Raw genomic sequence first — 23,818 nt, 5'->3', positions numbered from 1 at the left:
AAACCCTTGAGAAAGTCGGGATAGAAGGAACATACTTAAAGATCATAAAAGCCATTTATGAAAAGCCCACAGCTAACATCATCCTCAACGGGGAAAAACTGAGAGCTTTTTCCCTGAGATCAGGAACACGACAGGGATGCCCACTCTCACCGCTGTTGTTTAACATAGTGCTGGAAGTTCTAGCATCAGCAATCAGACAACAAAAGGAAATCAAAGGCATCAAAATTGGCAAAGATGAAGTCAAGCTTTCGCTTTTTGCAGATGACATGATATTATACATGGAAAATCCGACAGACTCCACCAAAAGTTTGCTAGAACTGATCCATGAATTCAGCAAAGTTGCAGGATACAAAATCAATGTACAGAAATCAGTTGCATTCTTATACACTAACAATGAAGTAACAGAAAGACAAATAAGGAAACTGATCCCATTCACAATTGCACCAAGAAGCATAAAATACCTAGGAATAAATCTAACCAAAGATGTAAAGGATCTGTATGCTGAAAACTATAGAAAGCTTATGAAGGTAATTGAAGATTTAAAGAAATGGAAAGACATTCCCTGCTCATGGATTGGAAGAATAAATATTGTCAAAATGTCAATACTACCCAAAGCTATCTACACATTCAATGCAATCCCAATCAAAATTGCACCAGCATTCTTCTCGAAACTAGAACAAGCAATCCTAAAATTCATATGGAACCACAAAAGGCCCCGAATAGCCAAAGTAATTTTGAAGAAGAAGACCAAAGCAGGAGGCATCACCATCCCAGACTTTAGCCTCTACTACAAAGCTGTCATCATCAAGACAGCATGGTATTGGCACAAAAACAGACACATAGACCAATGGAATAGAATAGAAACCCCAGAACTAGACCCACAAACGTATGGCCAACTCATCTTTGACAAAGCAGGAAAGAACATCCAATGGAAAAAAGACAGTCTCTTTAACAAATGGTGCTGGGAGAACTGGACAGCAACATGCAGAAGGTTGAAACTAGACCACTTTCTCACACCATTCACAAAAATAAACTCAAAATGGATCAAGGACCTGAATGTGAGACAGGAAACCATCAAAACCCTAGAGGAGAAAGCAGGAAAAGACCTCTCTGACCTCAGCTGTAGCAATCTCTTACTCGACACATCCCCAAAGGCAAGGGAATTAAAAGCAAAAGTGAATTACTGGGACCTTATGAAGATCAAAAGCTTCTGCACAGCAAAGGAAACAACCAACAAAACTAAAAGGCAACCAACGGAATGGGAAAAGATATTTGCAAATGACATATCGGACAAAGGGCTAGTATCCAAAATCTATAAAGAGCTCAGCAAACTCCACACCCGAAAAGCAAATAACCCAGTGAAGAAATGGGCAGAAAACATGAATAGACACTTCTCTAAAGAAGACATCCGGATGGCCAACAGGCACATGAAAAGATGTTCAGCGTCGCTCCTTATCAGGGAAATACAAATCAAAACCACACTCAGATATCACCTCACGCCAGTCAGAGTGGCCAAAATGAACAAATCAGGAGACTATAGATGCTGGAGAGGATGTGGAGAAACGGGAACCCTCTTGCACTGTTGGTGGGAATGCAAATTGGTGCAGCCACTCTGGAAAGCAGTGTGGAGGTTCCTCAGAGAATTAAAAATAGACCTACCCTATGACTCAGCAATAGCACTGCTGGGAATTTATCCAAGGGACACAGGAGTACTGATGCATAGGGGCACTTGTACCCCAATGTTCATAGCAGCACTCTCAACAATAGCCAAATTATGGAAAGAGCCTAAATGTCCATCAACTGATGAATGGATAAAGAAATTGTGGTTTATATACACTATGGAATACTACGTGGCAATGAGAAAAAATGAAATATGGCCTTTTGTAGCAACGTGGATGGAACTGGAGAGTGTGATGCTAAGTGAAATAAGCCATACAGAGAAAGACAGATACCATATGGTTTCACTCTTATGTGGATCCTGAGAAACTTAACAGGAACCCATGGGGGAGGGGAAGGAAAAAAAAAAAACCCATGGGGGAGGTTAGAGTGGGAGAGAGCCAAAGCATAAGAGACTGTTGAGAACTGAGAGCAAACTGAGGGTTGATGGGGGGTGGGAGGGAGGAGAGGGTGGGTGATGGGTATTGAGGAGGGCACCTTTTGGGATGAGCACTGGGTGTTGTATGGAAACCAATTTGACAATAAATTTCATATATAAATAAAAGAAAAATAAATCTTTCCCATGAATGTTTCATACAATTATGATATATGTATATATCAATAAATAATATATAATATTGCTTTGTTTTAAACTTAAAAAAATGTGTATTTATTTAGTTTGAGAGAGCGATACAGTGAGACCGGGAGAAGGAGCAGAGAGAGGAGAGAAACAGAATCCCAGGCAGGCTCTACACCAACAGCATGGAGGCTGACATGGGGTTACATCCCATGAACCGTGAGATCCTGACCTGAGCTGAAATCAAGAGTCAGACACCTAACTGACGGAGCCACCCACGTGCCCCTGTTTTAAACTGTTATAAATGAAATTCTTATATACCCTTCTGTGTCTTAGTTTTTTGATATATCCATTTTAGTGCCTATATACTTTATTATGTGACTGTAACCATACTTAATCAAATCTGCTGTTGATGAACATGTAGGTAGAAACAGATTTTTGCTGTTACAGATCATGCTCTACTGCACGTTCTTGTACATGTCATCTTATGCACACGTGAAGAAGTGTCTCCAAGGTTCTACCTGGAGGATGAATTGCAGAGTATAAGGATGCACACAACTTTGACTTTAGTAGGTATTGACAAATTGTTTTTTTTTAATGTGTTTCTTACAATTCAGTTTCCATCAGAATTGTTGGAAGTTCTTGTTCCTTCAAATTCTTACCAAAGTGTGGGATTATCAGACTAGGAAGTATGATAATTTTTGGCAATCGAATGAGTATGAAATGCAATTTTAAAAGTTTTGCATTTTGGGGCACTTTGGTAGCTCAGTCAGTTTAGAGTCCGACTCTTGATTTTGGCTCAGGTCATGATCTCATGGTCCGTGAGTTCGAGCCCCTCATCAGGCTCTGTGCTGACAGCTTGGAGCCTGGAGCCTGCTTTGGATTCTGTGCTTTGGATTCTGTGTCTCTCTCTGCCCCTTCCCTGCTCATTCTCTGTCTCAAAAATAAACATTAAAAAAATAAAAAAAAAATAAGTTTTGCATTTCTTTGATTACTAATGCTGTTGAGTATTTTTTGTACATTCATGTTCTTTGTCTATTTCTCTAATCGATTTTTGTCCTTTTCCTATTCATTTATAGGATTTGTATACAAATCTTGCATATTAACTTTTTATTCATTATGTGCATTGCAAATACTTTCTCTCAGCTTCATAGATTGCATTTTAACTTTGGTGTCTTTTTTTGAACAGAAGTTTTAAAAATTTAATGTCAAATTTATTTATCTTTTCCTTTATGGTTTGTGCTTTTTTCTGTCCTACTAAATGGATCTGTTCCTTCCTGGAAGTCATTAATTATCTTCTCTATTTTTAACCCAATGATTGATTATTTGCTTATTCATTATTTATTTATTGAGAGAGGCAGAGAGAAAGTGAGAGAGAGGGAGGGAGAGAATGAGAATGCCCGTGAGTGGGAGAGGGGCAGAGGGAGAGAGAGAATCTTAAGCAGGCTCCATACCTAGCAAGGAGCCTGCTGTGGGCTCAACTTACTACTGTGAGATCATGACCTGAACTGAAATCAAGAGTTGACATTTAACTGACTGAGTCACCCAGGCGCCCCTCCAAATGTTTTGACTATTTACTTTTTACATTTGGATCTTTCATTTTTTTTTCCAATTCATTTTTGATATGATGTGAAGTAGGAAGCTATCTTTTTTCCTACTTGGATAACTTATTGGTCTTGATCATGTTTTCTGAATAATTAATCCTTATTTATTGATTTGTAATACCATCTCAGACACAAACAACATTTCTATGTAAGTGTTTGTTGGTTCTGGTCTCTTTTTTCTGCTCTCCTGTTCTATCTGTCTAGACCTGTATATCTTAATTAATATAACTATTCTAATATATTATAGAATAAGTCTCTACACCTTAGTTTTCAAAATTATGTTAGTGATTCTTGGTTCTTTCCTTTTCTCTTTGAATTTTAGGATCAGCTTGTCATGTTCTTTAAAAATACTCCTTGGGATTTTGATGGAATTAATTTGTAGTAAAATTAATATCTTTATAATTCTGAGTCTCCCTATTCATGACCATATTCTATCTCCATTTACTTAGGTCTTTTTTTTTTTTCCTTTGGTCCCTTTATAAGGTTTTATAATTTTATCCATAAATACAGTTGGTCCTCATTATTTGTGGATTTCATATTTGTGAATTTGTCTACTTCCTAAAATTTATTTGTGATCTTCCACATCTATACTCACCGTGCATTCACGGTCATTGGCAAACACGTGCAGAGTAGCAAAAAATTTGAGTTGACTAACATACACCCATGTTCCCAGCCGAGTTCCAGCAAAGCAATGTTTTGTTTTCTTGTTTTAGTTCTCGTATTGTAAACATGAGTGTCCTTTCCTGCAGTTTATTTAGTGCCATATTTTTCATATTGTTCTGCCCTTTTCCAGTGATTTAACTGTTTAAAATCCCCCTCAAGCACAGTGCTGAAGTGTTATCTAGTGCTCCTAAGGGCAAGAAGGCTGGGATGTGCCTTTCAGAGAAAATACATGTGTTATGTAAGCTTTGTTCAGGGATGAGTTATAGTGCTGTTGGCTGTGAGTTTAGTGTTAATGAATCAACAATATATAGTAACCAAGGTCTTTTAAAACAGAAACACACATGAAACAAAGTTATATATTGATCAGTCAGTGAAAATGTGACCAGAAACTTGCAGGAACCCTTCCCTGTATTTCCCCTAGGAGCAATGGTTCAGTATTTGCTACTTTAGTGTATGTGGCAACTTTATAGAACATAATTACCACGAATAATGAGAATCGACTGTAGCCTAAACATTTTTTATTATATTTATTTTAAGGCATCTTGTATTTTATGTAATTGTAAATAGTATCTGTTTTTACATTACATTTTCTAGCTTGTTTTTACTGGTGTTGAGTGTATTGATTTTGGTATGCTGATCTTATGTCCCAGCTTTGTCATTTTACTAGTTGTGTGATTCTTGGCAAGTTTATTAGGTTGGTAGGGCAGCCCTAACAAAGTACCACAATCTGTGTGGCTCAGAACAACAGAAATTTATTATCTCACAGTTCTGGAGGCTAAAAGTCTGAAATCAAACTGTTGGCAGGGTCACGTTCCCCCTGAAAACTGCAGGGGACTCCTTCCTTTCCTCTTCCTAGCTTCTGATGGTTGCGAATCATCTTTGGCATTCCTTGGTTTGCAACTGCATGCCTCCACTCTCTGACTTTGTAGTCACATAATGATCTCCCTGTGCGTGTCTGTGCCCCAATTCCCTATTCTTAAAAGGGCATCAATCATGTTGGATTAGAACCCACCCTAACGGTATCATCTTAAATCGATTACATCTGCAAAGATCTGATTTTCAATAGGGTCATATTCACAAGTACCAGGGGTTAGGGCTTCACCGTGTCTTCTGGGGAACACAATTCAACCTCTAACAGTAAGTTCCTTAATCTTTCTGTACATCAGTTTTATTTGGAAATAGTAATTGTATTATTGTCAGAGGGCTGTTGTATTAGATTAGTTAATGGATTAGTTAATAATATATGGAAAGTACCTAGAACTGTGTTTGGCCCACAATAAGAATATAATATGTGTTAGCTGGTTAAATTACTTTTATCTGTCTGATCACTTTGCTGAACTCTGTTACTGGTTTAAAAAGTTTGTAGATAATTTTGAATATACTCTATAGATAGTCATGTTGGATGGAAACAGCAGTTTTATCTTTCCTAATTTTTATACATTTTATTTTACCTTCTTACCTTATTATTGTAAAACACCCATGATAATATTGTATAGAAGCAGTGATAATAGGATGGTGGGCATCTTGTTTTGTTTGTGATTTAAATGGGAGTTATTCTATAATTTTATCATTAAATATTATGATTGCTCTAGCTTTACAATGATGTCATTACTCAGGTTAAGAAAGTTTATTTCTAGCCATAATTTTCACAGGGTTTTAAAATTAACCTTTGAATAAGTATTAAATACTTTTTAAATGCATTTTTTAAGAAAATTATGTTTCACCCGCCCCCCCCCCCCCTTTAATATCAAGCCTGAAAGGATAGGAATCAGCAGCAAATGAAAGTCTGGGCTATGAGTCAGGAGGTGAATAGAAACCAGTTGGAATTTACCCAAGGGCTACAGGAGTGCTGATGCATAGGGGCACTTGTACCCTAGTGTTTATAGCAGCACTTTCAACAATAGCCAAATTATGGAAAGAGCCTAAATGTCCATCAACTGATTAATGGATAAAGAAGTTGTGGTTTATATATACAGTGGAATACTACTTGGCAATGAGAAAGAATGAAATCTGGCCTTTTGTAGCAACATGGATGGAACTGGAGAGTGTTATGCTAAGTGAAATAAGTCATACAGAGAAAGGCAGATACCATATGTTTTCACTCTTATGTGGATCCTGAGAAACTTAACAGAAGACCATGGGGGAGGGCAAGGGGAAAAAAGTTAGAGAGGGAGGGAGGCAAACCATAAGAGACTCTTAAAAATTGAGAATAAACTGAGGGTTGATGGGCGGGGAGAGGGAGGGGAAAGTGGGTGATGGGCACTGAGGAGGGCACCTGTTGGGATGATCACTGGGTGCTATATGGAAACCAATTTGACAATAAATTTCATATTAAAAAAAAAAGAAACCATTTGGAATCAGACTGGGTTGGCAACAAAGGAAGAAACACAAATTATATTTGAATGGCTGTTTGTCTATATTGTTTTGCAGGTGCAAAGTGTGTGGTTGTGGAGGACGAGCTTTAGGTTGGTAATAATAATTAATAGAAATAGTGACAACATGGTAAGTGATAGTTAACAATAACATTCCTTACCAAGTCCTTCCAACACAATGGAAATAAGAAGACATACATTTCTTCTTGTAGTTTACAAACTAGTTATTTTGTGAGCTCTAACAAAGCACCAGTATTAAAAAAAAAATTCTGAAATAATGAAGGAAAAAGTGTTTACAACACGCTGACCCAGGAGATGGTGTAATTTCAATTTCATGCTTAGTCACAACATCATCCTGAATAGCTTGTTGAATTCAATCTGCAGTGTGGTATGGATTCTGTAGGGGGCCAGCTCTTCCCGCCTTCCTCAGGCTGTGTGAGTCACAGGAGGCTCCCCCTCCCGCCCTGTTCTTTCTTCTAATCAAATAATTTTTATTGTTATTTGAAAGTTCATTGCACTGAGATAGGTCATCTTTCTGGGATACCGACAAGGTAAAAACCTGGCTCCGATCCATATAAAGCATTCTGAAACCTGTTTGTGATGAATGTTTGGACAAGCTTTGTAGCTGATATGTCTGTTTAGATGACAACTGAGGCCCGGCCTGGACCTTTGCACTCACCTTCTTTTTATACCATCTATGAGTAATCTCCTGTTGTTCACACCTGGGGGGTGGGGTGGGTGCTGCTTGCCTTGAAATCCTCAGAGTGAACAAAGCAAAGGAGAAGTAAGGAGCTCATGGTATCTGGAGCCATTTCAGAGTTTCTGTGAAGTGAGGAAAAGTCGGGGTCATTTCCTTTAACTTCTGAGCTATTAGTCTTAGTTGTCGGCAGCCAGGTTACCTGTGATTGAAGGCCACAAGTGCAAATATTCAAAAGGCAATTTAGGCATGTTTCTGGCTGGGTGTGGGACCTGCTTCAATAAATTCCAGTGGAAAAAAGGAATAATGCTGTCTGCTTAACAGCTTGCTTTTCGGGTTCTTAAAATGACTGACAAAAGAGTAAATGCTCAGTAAAAGTTTTAAATTACACCAAAACTCTCTTCCTTTCCTCGTTCCTGCCAACACACCAACACACACTTCTTAAATTTTTTTTTAATGTTTATTTATCTTTGAGAGAGAAAGAGACAGAGTGTGAGTGGGGGAGGGGCAGAGAGAGAGGGAGACACAGAATCTGAAGCAGGCTTCCAGGCTCCGAGGTGTCAGCAAAGAGCCTGACGTGGGGCTGGAACCCACAAACAGTGAGATCATGACCTGAGCCGAAATCAGATGCTCAACCAACTGAGCCACCCAGGCACCCCTCGCCAACATACACTTCTTAAGTGTCCATTAGATATGTCAGAGATGGATGAGTACAAAGTACTTAGCACAGTTTTCCCGTGGATGGTAAGTACTCAGTGAGTGACGAGTACTTATCCCTATTTAGTACTACTCCCAAGGAGATCATTGCAAATTTTGGTGTGATTTGTCATCTCATGCAGTGAACGCCTTACCAAGAAGACGTTTTACCATGATGCCTTTTTCTGGTCAGAAGCTGATGTTTGTGATAGCACAGTCCATTCATTGGTCAGAACAATGACAACAACGCATGTATGCGAAATCCGTTTTCTAGGGGTTTCTACAGGGGTGGTGAAACAAAATCTGCCTGAAAGCCTTGATCCAAACATTGGGCTAATGAGGACACGTGGCCTTAGATGATTTGAAGACTGTGTAAAAGGTTAATGGGTTACTATTTAAAAACATACGTAAAGACTTTTTTTTTCTTCAGTTTGGAGGGCTGCGTTTTCTAAGTTCGCACACAAATTCCTTTTTATAGTGGGTAGGCTGCCTTTCTCAGCTGCATACTGTCATTCCTAAACAATCCTAGAGCTAAAAATTTTAAGTGCTGTCACCCAAAATTGCTAGACAGAACTTACTCTTTAATTTGTCTGTCACTCTGTCTGTCACTCCACTTGCACTTTGTGGTGACGCACTGGTTCAACTGTCATATCCTGTGCTCTTTTACAATAATAAAAAAAAAAAGAGGCCCCAGTTGTACTCCTGGGATGGCTGGAGCGGTCACCTCCAGCTGCCCAGAGCTCTTCTGACCTAAAACTTTGGCAGTGAGTCCTGCTGACAAAGTGCAAGTAAAGTAACAAATCTTTACTCTTTTACATGAATGATCCCTCACCTAGAAACTGTCAATTAGTAGCAAAGACTCAAACACTGAGAAGCAGAGGATGGGGAGAGATGTAACAACTGGTCACCCCAACCTTTTACTATAAGTGTACTGTAAGCAAATGACTTGCTGTAGGTGCCAAGCTCAGCAGTGCTTCACAGAGGCAGGTAAGAAGTGCATTCACCTGCCTTTTTCTCACTGTCTGAGCACGGAATTTCTGGAGGGAGCTAGTTGGTTCAACTATGGGGATTCTGTTTGGACTCCACATTTCGATTTGAACACTCACTTAGGTGGTGTTCAAGGCTGTGACAGGTTCCAGAGGGGAAGGAGAGATGGTGTCACAGTCAAGTCTGTGTGATAGGGTCCCAAGAGGAGTCAAAAAGTAAATTTTGGTTTAATCTCTACCTCCTGACCCAAATCCTTTCTGATTACTGCAGGAAGCCTTTGGGCGGGGGTAGAGGTAAAGAAAGAGCATCTCCTGCACTCCAGTGTTATGACATGATCTCCTACTGCTCCCAGCTGGGGATCCTTGGCCCCTGTCAGCGTGGAGGCATACCTTCTTCTCACCTGTGTCAGCCCTGGTGTTAGGCCACCAAGCACATTTGGTATGTGTGCTGTATGCTTACAGAGACCTGAGTAATACAGGGCTTTGTTCTATATTGCTTTTCACATACAAGATTCTTCTATCTGTGATTTTGGCTTTGACCCAGGGGGAAAGGATGGGGTGCAGGTTGAGGACCATCCTGTTGCTCTTCACTGTGTTGTTCTAAAGCCACACTCTTTTCTAGCCCCTGTCCTAAGGCTGGAACTTAGCTTGACCCCTGTGCCTCCTTGACCTTCCATCTACACTGTCCTGTTCTCCCCTGAGCTCATCTACATGCTGGGGGATGAAGGGGTGAGGAAGGTGATCTCCAGTCCCACTGCCTATCAGACAGAGCCCCAGATGAGTTTGATTTTGCAACAAGTGCACATCTCGGGCCTCTGTTCTGGGACCTCAGCAACAATAATGGCCTGTATCTTTTTTTAGTTTTTTTAAGTGAACAACTCGATTTTAATTTTATTTTTATTTTTGAGAGAAAGAGAGGCAGAGAGAGAGAGAGAGAGAGAGACAGGGAGAGAGGGAGAGAGAGAGATGTGGGGCTCCATCTCACGACTATGAGATCATGACCTGAGCCAAAATCAAGAGTCAGATGCTTACCTGACTGAGCCACCCAGGCGCCCCAACAACTTGATTTTTAAAGGAAAATTATTCAAGGAAAGAATATTAGGAAAGGTTGGAGGATGTAAAACATTTTAAATACTCCATCTACTGATGATTTCCTTTTTTAAAAAAATCTCTGTTAAGTTTTGGAAGTGTGAACAGGGAGACTTTTTCTGGGTCTTTAATGGAAGGATCAACAGTTGGAGAATATATACCTGCCTCTGCAAAAGTTATTTTTTTGACAATTCTGTGGGAGTTGACGCTATCAATTCTGTTAGTCTTTTCACGCAGAAATGTTCCAAAATAGTAGATGATGCCCACAGCTCAGTTTACATCTGTCCCCTGATCTCCCAACCTTCCTCCCCTGTGAGGAGCTACTATTTTTCTGATTGGCTTCCTTTCTCTCCTTCTCCTTGAATTTCAGCTAAAGTCCATTTTGGGAACTTGTGCCTATAGTTTAAAAAACTTTATTGATGAGAGGCTTTGCTCTAATATATAATTAATGAGTCAGAACTTTATGTCCAAGATGCTTTTTAAGTGCCAACAAAGTGTTTTAATTTACATACTAAAGTCTTCATTTTGTTCTGAAACCTTTTGGACTTGCTTAATACATTTATCAAGTATGATTCCGAAAGTTCTTACATGGGCAATGTGCAGTGTGTGCTTAATAGATAACATTAATAAACGCACACTCAATCACAACACTAAAAGCCACTTCCATCTGGATTTACTGGCAATAAAAAGAGACATTACAGAACTTTGGGAATTTGATCAAGGCGCCAAATACTAGTCTTAGATTACAAAACTGTAGACTCTAACTACTTGGGAAAACAAAGCAATCAAGGACAGACTTTTGTTAAAAGCTTTGCACTGTAGATTAATAATTAATGTGTTAAATGTACTTTGTAATAAACTCTATCATCATGGATTACTTTTGATAGCTAAATTGGCAATGATACCCCGACGTGGCTTCATTGACTCCGGCTTTCAATTTTACTTGCTAGACTTATTGGGTTAAACGACAACGAACCTATTCTAGGCCTATTTTAACTTGTTTAGAAATCATAATTAATTTAAAAATATTGACGGAGACCGCAAAAATTATACAAAAATTGGCAAAGTTACAAAAACTAATAATGGGAGAAGGTCTTTAAAAGAGAAAGTGGCATAATCTACTTTTAAGGTAAATAACTAGCTTTCAGTAGGGGAAAAGCAGTTCAAAGGAACCAATTAATGGTTTTCATTCAAGAGACCATTGAAGGTAGTGTTATCTGATTATTATATGTGGATAATAAAGATGAATAATGCAGTAAGTTAGTCTAAAAATAGTCAAATGTTCCGGAAACAAGTAAATGCTAGATTATAATTATATATATTGTATATAATTTATATTATGTAAATTATAAGTTACATCAACTTTGAGGTCAGGAATTAGAAGTAGACTTAAGCATCAAATGTTTGGAAGACTGAGAAAATATCCTTTGTGATGTGTTTAAGTCCAGAACTCTCGGCACTTTTTTCAGAAATTGAATATAAATCCCACCAGAATCCTTTAGAACACACAGAGAATAACAAACCAAATAGACCATCTCTTAGAAAAGTGAATTTTATTTTCCTCAATCTTTGCCTTAACCTTAAGGAAATTGCATTTATTTCTATTTTCATAGGGCACTCCATTTTCAGAAGAGGGATATTCAAGGGTCATGCTGGAGTTAAGGTACAGGGTTACTGCAAAAATCTGTATTTCATCACTTGTTTTGAGAGTCCCTTATTCCCCACCCCCAAGTAACAATAATCTCACACACACTTAGAACCTTACTTGTTGCAAACGGTTTTTGTTTTTCAGTTGTATGATGCTGTTCATTATTTAAAAACTCACAGGAAACAATAGTGTATTTGTTATAGGTATATGTAAATAGATTATGTGGGAAAAAACATACCATTGACAACGGTGCAGACTTCTGTAGAAGGAATAAAGATTGAGGTCTTCATCGAAGAGGACTGGGCCCACAAAGCACTCTCTCACACACTGTTTCTCTTATCCTTGAAACATGTGTAAGTCCAGTTTGTATAGGAAGTTCCTCTCTATTCATCTCACAAACAGTTGAGAACCTACTGTGTTTCAGCTGCTTGCGATGTATCAGTCAACAAAGCCCGTGACTTCAGAAGCAAAACCCTTGTTTGATACTCTTGTTGATAAAAAATAACAGATGTAAAAAAACAAGTAGATTAAATAGGATGTTAGAGGGTGATAATTAGTATAGAAGAAGAAAAATAAATTTGGAAGGAGGTGAGGGCTTATCCATGGGGATATCTGGGTGAAGGGCATTCCCAGATGAGAGCCCAGTCAGTGTGAGATCCTTAGGAGGAATGTGCCTGTCCCTCTGAGGAAATGCAAAATGGCTCATTTGGTTGAAGCAGAGTAACGAAGAAATGAAGTCAGACAGGCAATACAGACCACTGTAATGTCTTTGGTTCTTCCTTAAAGGGAAATAGGGAGCTATTGCAAGAGTTTGAGCAACAGAGTGACACAATCTCACGTGAATTTTAGAAGTTCCACGCGGCTGTTGTGTTGAAACAGAGTGTGGATGACAAGGTTCTCAGGCAGACCAGCCAGGAGGCTCACACACTAATTCAGGAGAGTGGTGAGGTGGCTCAGACCCAGGAAGGTCCAGGGGAAGTAGTGAGAAATGGATACAATTTGAACATATTTTGAAGGAATAGCTGACAGGATTTCCTGAGATTGGATGAAGGTAAAAGAGAACGGCATGTGAAGAAGGACTCCAAGGTTCTCTGACCTGAGCGCCTGGAAGGGTGGAGTTGCCATCAATGGGTATGGGGGAAGGCTGCAGGTAGAACAGGTTTTCGACAGAAGGCTGGAATTCAGAGGTAGATGTGTGAAGTTTGATACTGTCTTTAAGTATATGTAGGCCAACTGCCAAGTAAGAAATTAGATTCCAGAGTCCGGAGTTTGGGAAAGGACTCTGGAGTGGATGTATGCCTGCATCTGGTTTTGGGAATTGTCAGTATGGTGATGGTGTTTAAAACCCTGAGGTGGATGAGACTGCCAAAGTTGTGAGGCTGGAGAGAGACAAGAGGACCAGGGACCAGGCTGTCTTCATGCTTCAGGCTTTAAACACATACTTAATGAGCTAAAGATGTAATTGCAATAATGAGAAAGTTCTATGAAGGAAAACCTCATGGGGCTCTGGTGGAAGACGGTCAGCTCAGGGTGAGCCTCCCACAGAAAGTGGCACTAATTCATTCATTCATTCATTCATTCATTCATTCAGAGAGCACAAGTGCCAGTGGGGGAGGGGGACAGAGGGAGAGAGAGAGAGAGAGAGAATCCTAAGCAGGAGCTCATTGTCAAGCCCAAAGTGAGAGCTTGATCCCACCACCCTGGGATCATGACCTGAGTCGAACACTCAACTGACTAGCCACCCAGATGCCCCAGAAAGTGGTGCTTTCAAGGAGACCTGAAGGAGAAGTAGGAAGGAGTCAGCCAACTAAGACAGAGCAATTGTCTGAGCAGGCAACCTGGGGCAGCCAGGGGCGGGTGCACACTGAACAGAGCACGGGCAAGTGGGGCAAGAACATGGTGTGCCATGGGAGGGTGATGTAAAATGCAGTTGAAGGGAAGGTAGGAGCCAGATTGCGTAAGGGGCCACGTGAGGATTTTGAACTCATGAACAGTGGGAAGCCATTCAAAATGCTAAGAAGAAAAAGACTGTAAAACAATGAATTAAAATCTTTTAGCTGGAAAGAAGTGAATAATGAAGGGCTTCAAGGACAGGGTAATGGAAGTTTCTGCTTAAAATGTGTATTAAATACAGGGGAGAAAGCAGGATGAATGAATGGCAGAATTGCAAAACAGCCTCTTGAGGTACAATGACTGAGACCAAAATAAGGTGGGATTGTGAGTAATATTTAATTTTTCAGTCATTTTATTTTAAAAAAAGATAAAAACCTCATAAAAGCTAGAGAGGAATAATAGAAACCAGGTATGGTATGGCTGGCGGTGTGATACCCAGACTGAGAGTTGCAGAAGCCTTTTTTTAAGTTGGAAAGAAGAATGGAACTAGGCATGTAAAATAATGAATGCTACAGAAGAGACCAGGTGGCCGGACCTGTTTGTCCTTTGCTGTAATGTTAGAACAGGGCATGGTTAACGAGTGGTGACAAGCTATAGTCCGTCTACAATGAAAATCCAAAAAGAAAAAGAAAAGCCTCTACTAAGGATTGAGGGATATCAGAGGAAGAATGTTTTGACATTATAACACATGATAATAAATGTTGTGGGCTTGCCTTTTCTGAAAGTCTTTAGAAGCTGGGCAGACCAAAGGGTGACAATGTTCAAAATTAGTTAACTATGGTGAATCTTAGGGTGCTTTGCTAGTTGGACTTCTTAGTTTTAACTGCCCCTAACCAGGAAACCATTCATGAGGTGAGAGTGATGAGACTTAGTTAGCATAGAGAGACAGGAGAGGGACTTGGCATTTTGCAGGAAGAGTTACTTGGGGCCAGGATGGGTAGCTGAAAAACAATCATGTATCATTCAGGGAGTTCTGTGGGTTCTCCTCACACAAGATGCATTGTAATTTGCAAATTTGCAAGGCAGATTCTCATCTGCTTGGGAAGGTACTCAAAGGGGGAAGGACACAATTCTAGCCCCTGTTTTTGTGAATACAATGGGCAGCTAATCCTGAATCAAAGGGAATAGTTTAAAGACCTTTTAAGAACTATGAGATTACTTGACAGTCAAATACTAGATAATCTTACAGAAATATTTTAAAGAAATATCTCATTAGCTCACTCATTTGTTCATTCATTCATTCACTTATTCATTCATTCATTCAAAAAATGGTAATCAAGCTCCTCTTTGTGCCAGGAGAAGCACTAAATGCTTGATTAGCCTTTATCCTTACAGAGTCTCTTTTAATGGGGAAAACAAATAGTAAACAAGGAAATGAACAACTTTGATTTGTCCTATGAAAGTAACACACCAGATGGGGAGGTAAGTAATGGGTGTGGCTAGGGCAGGAGAGCCCTCTGAGATCAGGTGTTTGGGGAAGTTTTCTCTGGGGAGGTTATCTGAGCTGCTGATAGTCTGGAGCATTAGATCATCTCCACTCACATGCCCGGTGTTAGGTCAAGGTGTCTTCAATTTAATTTGTCCTTTTCAAAAATCTCCTTATGTGGTGAAGCCTTTATGTCCGTTTATGACAACTTTTAGAAAGCTTAACGCCTCTGCCACTAAAGTTATAGCTTCCATTTACCTGCAGGCATAATTCCTTATTAACATCTATTTTCAACTATGTTAATGCAATGGAAGCTTGGTACCTACAACACTGTAGTTCCCAGGACAGGCTTAAATAGGAAAAGACTCGATTACTAAATAAAATGTTCGCAAACAATTTGCATGTTCAACTGTAGGGGGAGTTAATATTGCTAATAGGAAAAATTCCACTACAAAAATGAATCTAATGGTTACTGGGGATTTGGAAACTTGGAAATATCATCAAAATATAAATATTGGTATAATGCCAAGATTGCATATTATTCTGTATTATTAAATCATAAAAAAACTCAACTTTTATCGCAATCAGGTTTGGAATGCTCAACATTCTCTTGCCATTTAACTAGAACACATTTTTCTAGATACAAATGGATATATTAATTTCCATAAAAGTGTTATCTTTTTACAGTATATTTAATTCAGATCCAGTTCTATTTCCACTAAAATAATTGCTTATAATACACAGACTCGATTTTATATGACTAATTAGAACAGTGTATGGGAAAAAATAGGTTTGCAGGTAATATTGAAATTAAATATGTTAATCTGTACCTCTGTGTGCACGTTTTATATGAGCTTTAATTTGCCAAATAAATTATAGTTCTGTGTTTATAAGGTGCCCTTGAAAGAGTGTCCTATTTTTGAGCACTAATACCATGGGGAAACAAATATACAAAGCTTTTAGCTATAGGGCTACACTTGCATAAATTAAGGCAAGAGCTGTTGGTTGGTAAGTAGAGCTATGGTATCCTTAGCTTTTTAAACACTCTGAATTGTTAACACATTTTTTTTTAGTTGGTTACTAATATTAAGATAATAAATAATATTTAGTTTCAATATCGCACCCTTCAGCCAGGGCATAAATTCATTTTGAATGCTGTGTTGAATTAATGTATAATAAACATACTGCAGTTTGCTATCAGGAATTCTCAATGAAATGCAGGAAGTCAGTTCTTTGCTTATGCATTAGCACTGCCAGTCTTGCTCTGTTTAATTTTAGCTATTTATAAAATTGCTCTACTGACAGTCCTCTTTATTTTCACGTGATTGTTTTAAGGTTAACCAGAAATGGTATGGTGTGTTTTCTGAAGTGGGTTATAGTGCTGATGTAGGAAGACGGGTCCTTAACAAAAATCCTTTTCACAATTAGCCACCTGCAGTCAGGACATCCAGCTGCCTAATTGGGTGAATTGTGGGGTTTCCTGTGGGGCAGGTGGGGGCCTGCCAAGGAGCAGTGGAGTGTCTCAGAAGGGAGTTGGAGCACAGGGGACTTGGGAAAATAATGTTGCCAATGGAAGTAGAATCTGGAATCTGATAGCGGTTGTAGCAATTGCCATTTACTTCTGAGACAAATCAGAGCTGTATCTAAAAATGTTATGTATTATTGTCTAATAGATTGGCTCCTTTTTAGGATATCTATTTAAATAACTTCTAGGACTTTCCCCTTAAAAAAGGCTCTGAGGCTTGCATCTTGATGGAGTACGGTGAATTCCCCAGTAACACCCAAGTTTGCAACCACAGAAAGTGGTAAGGAAGCCTTCAAAAAGGATATACCTAATGTTACTCTGTATCAGTCAGCTCAGGCTGCCATGACAAAATATTACAGATGGGTGGCTTGACAGAAATTTGTTTTCTCACAGTTCTCTAGGCTGGAAGTCCAAGGTTAGGCTGCCAGCATGAGACATTCTGGTAAGAGCTCTCTTTCTGGTTTGCAGATGGCTACCATCTTGCTGTGTCCTCACTAGCAGGGAGAAGGAGTGAGCCCTGGTATCTCTTGTTATAAGGATATTAATGTTATTGAACCAAGGCTCTACTCTTATGACCTCATTTAACCTTAATTACTTCCGTAAAGGCCCCATCTCCAAATACAGTCACATTGGGGGTTAGGGTTTCAGCATGTGAATTTTGGGGGGACACAATTCAGTCCATAGTATACACTAAATTATTTAAATATGGGGCTTTTAAAATTGGGGTTCATAACTTCTTTTGGTGCCAAAGAGCCCTTTGGCAGTTTGGTAAAGCCTGTGTATGGACTCCCTCTCAGAACAAAGTGTTTAAATGCATGAAGTAAATTATATAGGGTTACAAAGGCATCTAATTATACGGAAACGCAGTTAGAAAATATTAAAATGCTGTGATCTAGAAATATGGTTCTTTTTTATTAACAATTAGTTAACATGCTCTAGTAATGGATAAAAATGATATTTTGAAATATTTGCAGTAACTATAATATAATTGGAAAATGTTTGTGTTTTTTATTGGTGACAAAATCACAGGTACTACTAATACTATTGTGGTTGGTTCCTAACATCTGTAATGAAAGGAAATGTAACATTTTAATCAGACCTGGAAATAAAAGTGAAATTTTTGTTTTTATCCAAATTCAAAGACTTTCTTACTTTTATGAATGGACCATAGTCAAGAACCCCTGGATAGGTCACTTTTTGAGATGTGTTTGTAATTTTAAAATCTGTTTTTATATTAGTAATGCTTATAATCATAAAAAATATGTCAGCTTTTATTATACTTAATAACAGACTTATTCATAGTTTTTGTTATAGTGGAATTTGGTTTTAAAGAATATTTTAAAAGTTGTGATTTTCAGCTGGGACTAAAACCGGTGTAAGTAAGGTTAAAGTGGTAAAATTACTTTAACAACTAACTCCATTTATAAAGAGATTTTACAGGGGCACCTGGGTGGCTCAGTCGGTTAAGTGTCCGGCTTTGGCTCAGGTCATGATCTAGCAGTTTGTGAGTTCGAGCCCCGTGTTGGGCTCTGTGCTGACAGCTCACAGCGTGGAGCCTGCTTCAGATTCTGTGTCTTCCTCTCTCTCTGCCCTCCCCCACTCACACTCTGTCTCTCTCTCTCCAAAATAAATAAACATTAAAAAAAATTTAAAGGGATTATTACAACATGAGGATCCACTTTTAAATTCACTTGCCAAATACAGGCATACTTCCTTTTTGTGACTGACTGATTTAGGAAAGCCATATATTTTATGGGCATTGCTAAAATTCCCATCAAAGAAAAAAATAAATCTGGGTTCAGGCCATATGAAATAGTGCATCTATGATTTTATCTCACAGTAGTTTCTGAGCTTGGTCCTTTCGGAAAAGGAAAATATGTAAGCAAAAAGCAAAACGATTTTCCTTACTGAAGACAAAAGACTGCTTCCCAAAAAAAGCCAACCTAAGAGGAAGCAGTATCTTCAGGAAGAATGGCTGGAATATTGAGAAGATCTACTTGAGTAAAAGCCCTAACATGCCTCTGGGGAGTTAAGCTCTGGATAAAGAATTCAAGGTACTTAAAACTTTTTTTTAAAAAGCCAGCCCATTTTAAGGGGCAGAAGTTCTGATGATCTGAATCACTTAAGAAATGCTTTAATCCCAGAGGCATACCCAGGCTGCTGTTTCCTATAGCACAAGTTCCAAGATGGGATATATTACAAGAAAAGCAGCCAGGCCTATTCAGGTTAAGTTTGAGGATACAGGGTCTTTTCAGTGAAGTGAGCATTTGGTATTTATGACTTCCTGTTCTGTGTTCCTGTTTCCAGAATCCATAAAAAATATTTGGCTTTTTAGATATTTCATCACCAAATAGAAGAACCTGTCGTTATCATAATGATAGTTTGTAGGACACCCCAAACTTGCTTAAGAAACGTATTTTTACTGTGCTTCCTGGTCAGATGATAAAATTGAGATTTCAGAGGTTTAGTGGTTTGTCCAAGACCACAGCACTGCGGATGTTGTGGTGTTCAGATCAGAACCTAAGTTATTTGTGTCTGAATTTCATGTTCTTTTTACTGGACTCTGTGGCCTTATTAAAATTTTTTAAATGTTTATTTACTTTTGGGAGGGGGAGGGGCAGAGAGAGAGGGAGACACAGAATCCGAAGCAGGATCCAGGCTCTGTGCTGTCAGCACAGAGTCCGATGCGGGGCTCGAACCCTCGGACTGTGAGATCATGACCTGAGCCGAAGTCAGATGCTTAAACTATTGAGCAACACAGGCACCCTTCTGTGGCCTTATTTATAGCCTCTTTAAGGAATGGACAGTGACTCACAAGAAATCACATTTCAATAAATATTCAATAGATCTAATTATTGAATATTTAGTCTACAAATATTAATCAAACGGCTACAGTGTGACAAGGTGATATGCTAGGCACTGACCTTATAATGTGAAGAAAATGGACATGGTCTCTAAGTGAAGCTTACAATCATGTGGGGCAGGCGTGAAATGCATCATTATAGTAAAGTGTGATGATGTAAGAGTTTATGGTACTATGTAGGAGGGACTGGGCCTGCTTTCATGTACATCAGTATCTGAGCATACTGGGTTGTGTCCTTCATAGTGTTCTTCATACTGCATATACACATACCATTCTCATTCAGAATACGAGTATCGGAGTCTTTCTGCCTGGGTTTTTGAGTCCTTGTTTCTTCATGTACTTGGCTTGTGTGATCTTGGTCAAGGTTCTTAACCTCCATGTCCCTCAGCTTCGTCATCTGTACAATGGGATAACAGCAGTACCTACCTGAAAGAGTTAGTGTGGAGATGTGAGATGATCATTCTAAAATGCACAGAATGGGGTGCTTGGGTAACTCAGTCAGTTAAGCGTCTAGCTTCGGCTCAGGTAATGATCTCACGGCTCGGCTCGTGGGTTCAAGCCCTGCATCTGGCTCTGTGCTGACAGCTCAGAGCCTGGAGTCTGCTTCACATTCTGTGTCTCTCTCTCTCTCTGCCCACCCCCCTCATACTCTGTGTGTGTCTCTCTCAAAAATAAATAAACGTTAAAAAAATTTTAAAAATGCACAGAATAGGGGCACCTGGGTGGCTCAGTTCATTGAGTGTCTGACTCTTGATTTTGGCTCGGTCATGATCTCAGGGTTTGTGGGTTCAAGCCCCATGTAGGCTCTGCACTGACAGCGTGGATTCTCTGCATTGGATTCTCTCTCTCTCTCTCTCTCTCTCTCTCTCTCTCAAAAGTAAACATTAAAAAAAATTTTAAATGCACAGAATAGTCCCTGATACACTGTACGTAAAATGATAGCTGTTATAATTTTTTGTGGTTTATTCCTCCCTTAGTGTGTGACAAGTGTTCCTTTGAACTTGTGCTTACAGCTTGCTGTGGGTTAATGTCCACAATTAATGCTTGTTAATCCTGATGCCATCTGCCACCTTGTCCAGGCCCTGATGTTTTGACTTCAAAGTAGAGTGTCTTTGAGAGTTTTCTATCAGTGTTGATCTGGTCCATTTCATAAAGCTCTGCCTAATACCCGTGTTAAGACTCAGCTTTTCCCCTTTAGTCTTAAAGGAAGCAGAGATGGGCCTCATATCTTTGTTGAAATTCTACAAGGTGCAATTTGAAGTTGGATTGACCTTCAAGCTGACAAAGTAAAATAAACAGTTTTATAAATGAAAATGGCTAATCTGAAATAGATCACAGCTAAGAACTTCATTTTTTATTCATTCTCTTCATACAAGGTTGATATCATACAAGTGAACATCTAATATTGTACTTCATTGTGGGGCTCACCAAAGATGCAGTTAGAGGAAATTGAGGGCACAGTGGACTTGCAGAAAACAGAGAATATGTCTGTAGTCCCTTATTTCAGAGAGTTATTATATTTAAATGTAGATATGCCTAATTAAAAAAATAGTTACTAAAATTTTGCTGTTGAATTCTTTTTCTTTTGAACTGTTCTGGATTCCTAGAAATCAACTTAAACTGGCATGTTTTAAAACAGTTTTTTTTTTTTTTTAAGTATGGCAAAGCATCACATAGTTCAGGAAATCTGCCTGAAGTTGTGGAAGGTTAGTTGCTTCAAACTCATGTCCTTTTAAGAGTGCTTTGTAGCAATTTCAGTTTTTCAGCAAAGAAAATCTATCAATTAAGAACCCACATATTTACCAGAGAAAATATAGTAGAAGAAAAAAATCTTTTAACAGTGTGGGGAATAAATCACAGGATCTATACATCTCCGCATACTTCCTGACAGCTGAATCTAGTGCCTTTGCACAAAGGAGAAGCTTTACTACTGGTAAGGGCTGCTTCCTGAGATTCGCTGAGCAGTCTGAGCAACTGGCCCTTGTTCTGGTTCTGAAGCTCAAGTTCAGGGAAGGCAGTGGCCCCGGCTACATTAGTGGGGAAAGCCTGAGGGTGATAGGTAAGCACTTGCTTGGGGTTGGCTAGACTGTATGGAAACCGTGCACTCATGTTATGTATGGTATAACACCAAGATTGATGGCCTAGAATAGGTGGTCCCCTGAGCATTTCCAGAGCAGCCTCTAAGCCTGTTGCAGATCCTTACACACACACGTATACACATGCATACCTAAAGCTGAGCTTGTAAGAGACCATTTGAACGTTCTAAAGGTCTGAGACCCTATCTCATTCATATATTATCACCTTGGTTCTTGATTTTTGGCTCCAGAAGTTTACAGCTCCCACCGTCCTAGGAAACATTGTTTATCTCTTTGTTCTAATCTTCTTCTGTGTATCTTAGAAATGTAACTCTTCTTGATTTACCCAAGAGGTGCTCACGACTAGTCTTTCTACCAAGCTGAACATCTCAGCATTTTTAGTATGGTAGTTTTGTGACTTTACATATAAAACTTGATAAATAAGGGTTTATTGAATTGAATCATACATGGCTTAAAGTAAAATGGGTTCAAAGGATGCGCCATCTACACCCAGCAGTGTTAAAAGTATATCTAACTACATTAAATCCAAAATGCATAACAATGGAAAAAATAGGGGGAAGTTTTAGAAATAACATCACATATAGAGATGTATCCAGTTATTGACTTAAATTCATATTAAAAGTCCTACCTTCTTATACACTCTTGGTGTTCTTAGAACACTGGGTTCCTGTGATGTGTTGTTTTTTCCTTTCACTTTTTGTGTTAATGTTCCAAAGGGAGCAACCAAAATTTCATCGTTGATTTAAATCTCTCCGGAGACACCCAGTACCACTGATCGTCTCTTTCCTCTGATTCTCCTCTGCAGAAATTCAGTGTCCAGATGTTTCAGAATCCAGATGGCCTATGAATCCTCTATCACCCAGAAAGGAGGAAAATATGCATGAAAGTGGAACACTGAAAAGAAAAAAAAAATAATTTAGTGTTGGCAATGTAATGGCGACATACAGGGCTCAAGGAAAAGCTTCCTTTCCTAAAGCAGCAACTTAATAAAGTGCATGTTGTAGGCTCTATCAGCAAGCCAAATTTTCATGCCTGCCTCTTCTTTCCATCACCATTAAGAGGCTTGCAGAGATCCACACTGTTTAAAGGGCAGACAGCATGGAGGAACTATCATGTACAATTTAAAGTAGCAGCTAAAATTGGAATGGTCACAAGAAAGCCTGTTTCTTTGCAATTAAATTGACAAGCTGTCTATGATTACCCTAGGGAACTTGGCAGCTGAGTGATAAAAAGACTGCAGAGTGTTGAAAGGTCTAACACAACATACTAGGTGGACAAAGACCACATCTGCTTAATATACTGATTGGGAGAGTTCTGGAATGTACTTGGCTAAATTAGCCGAGGAGGGATACTAATGATACTTTTTCCTCTCTAAGATCCTCTGCTCAGAACCCATTTTAGAAATTACCCACAAATATTTGGAAGCATGCCTTATAAATAGTATAGTGCAATACCTGATGTTATTTAGCATGAACCTATCATTACAAATCACCAGAAGAAATGAGCAGAAGTTTAGAAAGAAATAATAATAAAAAAACTCTTCCATCAAATGTTTTTGAAATATGTGTACACACACACACACACACACACACACACACACACACACATGTTTTCCTATAAAAATTAGTCTCCCAAAAAAAGATTTATAATGATATCAAGGACTAAAGAGTTGAACAACCATAGGTAATTTAATGCAGAATATTAAGTGAGAATTACATGATATTTTCATTGTTGAGTGTCCTTTGTGTTGGGCAAAGCTGGAACTTAGGTTACAAAGGAGAAAACAATAACCAGATTTTTGATGGTAGCAATTTGTGAGGACTAACACACCCATTTCAGCAATGTCTTCTTAATTTTAGTTAGTGCATTCCTTAAAGGAGAAAATGCACATACAAATGTGAAGGTTTCTTTGGATACATTTCATAGGTGTTAGTAGTACTCGACACTAAATAAATAAGTGATGGCCATATCTACTTGCCCACCTGTCCTTTCTGAAGGCTAAGGACCATTTACCTCAGCAAACTTGG

The 23,818-nt window shown here is 38.9% G+C and overlaps 1 long non-coding RNA gene across 4 annotated transcripts in view; it reads left to right on the top strand.

Moving 5' to 3' along the window:
- Nucleotides 1-22,804, top strand: part of LOC121027428 (uncharacterized) — a 67,515-nt gene extending 44,711 nt beyond the window's left edge. For 2 of the 4 annotated variants that reach the window (XR_005788738.1, XR_005788737.1), the window contains exons 3-5: nt 8,409-8,517; nt 11,954-12,003; nt 22,597-22,804. This is a non-coding gene — a long non-coding RNA (uncharacterized LOC121027428). The remainder of the gene's footprint in view (nt 1-8,408; nt 8,518-11,953; nt 12,004-22,596) is intronic. The other 2 variants (XR_005788739.1, XR_005788736.1) reach the window with 1 other exon arrangement.
- Nucleotides 22,805-23,818: the final 1,014 nt, after the last annotated feature.

The sequence above is a fragment of the Herpailurus yagouaroundi genome, unplaced genomic scaffold (assembly GCF_014898765.1).
Source record: "Herpailurus yagouaroundi ecotype Mexico unplaced genomic scaffold, PumYag 77, whole genome shotgun sequence".
NCBI lineage: Eukaryota > Metazoa > Chordata > Mammalia > Carnivora > Felidae > Herpailurus > Herpailurus yagouaroundi.
Note: the sequence above shows the minus strand (reverse complement) of the source record. Positions and strands in the feature narration are given on the sequence as shown.